A 4,664-nucleotide genomic window follows, 5' to 3' on the forward strand; every position below is an offset into this window, starting at 1 on the left:
TGGTTGGCCAAATTCATTTCCTTGTGGTTGTAGTATACTAAGGTCCCCATCTCTTTGCTGGCTGTCATCCAGGGGTCACTCAGAGCTCCCAGGGTCTGCTCTCAAGTCTTCATCACATGCTTCCCTCCATGTTCAAAGCCAGTGACAGCACATCAAATCACAAGTATCTCTCTGACTTTTCCTTCAGCTACCAGCTGGAGAAAACTGCTTTCAAAGGGCTCACAGGATTAGATGGTGCCCACCCAGGTGATCTTCCTTTTGATTAACTCAGCATCAACTGATTAGTGGCATTAATTACTTCTGAAAAATTCCTTGATCACCCAAGTTAATATGCTTATGAATGTGATATCACATTATATTCAGAGTCCCCGGGGATTAGGGTGGGCAATCATGGGAGTTCATCTTTAGAATTGGTCCTACCACAGAGGCCTTTTCTGATTCCCTAAACCAAGTTGCTTTTCTCTCCCATTTATCCCTATCATGTCACTTATTAAAGACTTTTTAACAATAATTTGCTCAATTATCTTTCCTATCAGACAGATAATCCCCAGTTTCCATAACTGTAACATGAGGATAATTAAAGTATTCACATCATTAGGTTGTTATAAGGGTTAAATGAAAATGTCCATGTAAAACAATAACTGAGCCTGAGGCATACTAAGGGCCCAAATGATGTTAGCTGTTAATATTATTGCAAATATTGGAATTGTTAGTATTAAACATCATTAGGTTTTGAAGTGGGAATCCATATATCTTGCCTATTATTGTATTCTCAGCAACTAGCCCAGCGCCTACCTGGCATATGACTGGTAAGACATGAATGATGGGCAAATGAGGCAAATTCAAGGACTTGTCCAGGGTCTATAGAGAAAATATGTAAGGTTCTTTCTAAGAAAAGAGACCATCATAAATTACTGGGAGCCCCAGAAGTGTTTTCAGATTCACAGTGCCAGAAAGAAAAGTGATAGGTGCAAAATACCTCCTGCATTAACACAGAAGGTCATTGTCATATTCAGTCTCCAATGTATAAACCCTGTAAGCATGTTGCTAAAACCAAGATTTTGAATAAAAGAGCAATGCAAAATAAAACTGACAACTTATTGTCTCATGGACAGCAAAGCATTCTTGGTACAAAGTATCATATCGTCAAACGGCACTGAAATGGGTATAAATACTTACTGTTCCTCATTATCCTAATTATCTCTTTAAAGCCTATTTACTAGCAGTTAAGATGTTTTCTTTTTTCTGGGGTAATGGAGAGGGTATGGAGAAGCTGCATTTCCTTTCTGGCTTCCTAAATGTTTTCTCTAATTAGTTAACTTCCATTTACAGTGGAAGATAAGTTCTGTTTTCTTAATGAATGACAGAATTCCATTGAAAATTATAGTCTTTTATCCTAGAGGTTATAAAGCCATTATAAAGGCTTTGAGACAGAAGACTGTTATCATGGTTTTATTGAAAGCGTTTTGGAGAAGATTGCCTGTGACTGCCTTAGAACAGTATTATGCTCAGAGCATACTGTATATAAGCTCTCCCTCTAATGCCTACTACCCTGTATGAAAGCATGTATTTAATTGTTACATGGACATATAACTCCTAGAACAAGTAACAGTAACTTTGGGAATTCCACATTTCTTTACAAATTGGTCAAGCTAAAATTCTAATTATCAGCAACAGATCATAGTGAATAACAAAGACTTTCTTGAACCGAGAAATTTTTCTTATAAAATCCTCTCACAGTCATTATCAGGATGGCAACTAATCAAATTTATTCATCTATTTATTCATTCAACAAATATTTATTGAGAACTTAGTATATGCAGGTCATATGCTAAACATTTAATAGAAGATTCTGAATAATTTCAGCCCTAGAACTTTAAATCCTATTCAACTTTTTGTTTTCATTGGTCTTGTTTCTTTAAGATTCATATTAATTTCTAGTCCTAGACCTGAGAGATTAATGCTCATTTCCTGGCTATACAGCAATTCTTTTTATGTACGTATTTTTTAGTGAGTCCTTGACTAGAAATATGGTATTTTATTTTATGCATTAATTCATGTATACCCCTAGATTCTTCAAAAATAAGATTTAATACAGCTTTCAGAAACTTAGACAAATAATAACGTACTACATGTTAGGAACAGGAAGAAATACAAAGGCAAATTAATGATAAAGGTACAAAATAGAGCCAGAAATAAGGCTAAAACAAAATAGAGTTATGAATATTTACAGTACTGCAGGTAAGTAACAAGTTTAACTCTGAGCTTTCTCTAATAGCAAAATGGAAATTGAGCATTTATTCAATTCACTGTGTTTGTGCCTAAGACTAAGCCAAAACAGTTGGTCAGCAGAAATACAACTATTCCTGAAACTTAGATTAAGGGAGGAAAAACATTTTTCAAAAGAATCCTTGGAAAAAGAACTACGCATGACATTCTTTCAGCAGATTAGAGTTTCTCAGCCTCGGCACCTTTGAAATGAATTAACAAATAGACCAATTGTGTTAAGTGTGATGATGAAGACAAAATGACAAAGATTTAATTTAGACAAGAAGAGATAAGGCAAACCCCAGGAATGGAAAAGAATATGACCTGAAGGATGATGGCATTTACCCAGTCCAAAGCGGGAGGGGAGAGCATTCCTGGTGGAGGAACTGCGTGTGCTGAGCCCCCAAGGAGGGACAGAGCTTGGCGTCTGTAGGAGCTGTCAGAGGTCAGTGTGGCTTCCATGGGGTGAGTTAGGAGCAGGTGAGTCAGGGGTGGGAGTGGGGATGAGACTGCAGGAATGTTCCAGACCTGCGGTCCCACTGAAGATCCTGTGTTTCATTATTAAATGCAATAGAGAGCCAGTGAGGGGTTTTTTGTTGTTGTTTTTTTTTTTGCGGTATGCAGGCCTCTCACTGTTGTGGCGTCTTCCGTTGCGGAGCACAGGCTCCGGACGCGCAGGCTCAGCGGCCATGGCTCACGGGCCCAGCCACTCCGCGGCATGTGGGATCTTCCCGGACCGGGGCACGAACCCGTGTCGCCTGCATGGGCAGGCGGACTCTCAACCACTGCGCCACCAGGGAAGCCCCAGCCAGTGAGGGTTTTTTAATCCAGAAAGTGATGAAACCAACTGGGGTTTTCAGTCCTCAAAACCTCTTACCATCTGCCCTTTAGAACTCTTTATCTCCTTCTTTCTTTTTAGGGCTCATTTCCCGTTGGAAACAGGTGAGTGATTTTGGGAGCGTGGAAATAAGTGTTTTAAAATCTTATTATTGATTAAAAACAAAGCAGGTGCATGTCCGTAGGATCAGGTGGACAAAGAATGTTGGCAAGATCCCAGGGGGCGACGCTAGTATCTGCCCGGCCCCCTGACTCTCAGAAACAGGTGTGAGCATGATAATCTTCATTTTCAAAAACCAGGGTTGCTGAAGCCCTCCGTGAAGACACCCACATAAAGATCACGTCAGAGCCACTGTCTTCGAAGTCGAGGTTTCGAATTTCCGGGAAGGAGCTGCTGATAGTGGATCTGGCAGTCAACTGATGTTTGGGTATTTGCCACGTCATGTTTTATCTTTAGTATATGGCTTCCTTGGGAAGTGAACTTGACATTTTATATGTATTCCAACCATTTTTGTAAAGTATAGTCAAGCATGTTTCTGTTTTGTTTTTCATTGAGATATAATTGACAAATAGCATTATATTGCTCTTTTCCGGTTATCGCAGCGCGAGGCACCATGAACAGCAAAGTCTCCGGCGACTCCCTCTACGAGGTGGTGCGGGAAGTGCTGCAGGGGAACCAGCTCGAGCGCTGGAAGTTTTTGCAGACGGTGTAGCTTCAGATCTGCCTGAAGAACTATGACCCTCAGAAGGACAAATGCCTCTCAGGCACCGTCCGGCTTAAATCCACTCCCGTCCCAAGTTCTCCGTATGTGTTCTGGGGGACCAGCAACGTAGTGATGTGACGAAGGCTGTGAATATTCCGCGTATAGACATCGAGGCACTGAAGAAAGTCAACAAGAATAAGCAACTGGTCAAGAAGCTGGCCAAGAAGGATGATGCCTTCTTCTCTTCAGAGTCTCTGATCAAGCAGATCCCACGAATCCTGGGCCCAGGCCTGAATAAGGCTGGCAAGTTCCCTTCCTTGCTGACCCACAATGAGAACATGGTGGCCTAAGTTGATGAAGTGAAGTCCACAATCAAGTTCCATGTGAAGAAGTTGCTGTGTCTGGCAGTGGCTGTTGGCCACCTGAAGATGACACGCGATGAGCTTGTGTTCAACATCCACTTAGTTGTCAACTTCCTGGTGTCATTGCTCAAGACAAACTGGTAGAATGTCCAGGCTTTGTACATTAAGAGGACCATGGGCAAGCCCCAGTGCCCGTACTAAGGCACAGCTTAGTAAACCATACTCCCACCATTAAAAACAAAAACCATAAAACATTATCTTGGTTTCAGGTGTACAATATAATGATTGAATAGTCGTATGTATTGTGTTAACGATAAACCTAGTTAACATCCATCACCATCTACAGTCAAGTGTTTTGAACATGTCTGTGAACTGAACTTAATTTTCCATATAAACAAGGTTAACAATTTCCTTTCAGAGAGGTGAAAAGAGCAGTATTGGAGACTAAACATGTGTTAAACAAAAACTAACCTGGGTTGGGCTTCCCTGGTGG

At 40.9% G+C, this 4,664-nt stretch overlaps 1 pseudogene across 1 annotated transcript; it reads left to right on the forward strand.

Annotated features, from left to right (window-relative positions):
• The first annotated feature begins 3,719 nt into the window (after nt 1–3,719).
• On the forward strand, nt 3,720–4,372 carry LOC309967348 (large ribosomal subunit protein uL1-like; annotated as a pseudogene). The gene has a single exon. The product of its transcript is annotated as a large ribosomal subunit protein uL1-like (transcript).
• Nucleotides 4,373–4,664: the final 292 nt, after the last annotated feature.

Source organism: Leucopleurus acutus (genome assembly GCF_964270905.1).
Source record: "Leucopleurus acutus genome assembly, chromosome: 10".
Classification (NCBI taxonomy): domain Eukaryota; kingdom Metazoa; phylum Chordata; class Mammalia; order Artiodactyla; family Delphinidae; genus Leucopleurus; species Leucopleurus acutus.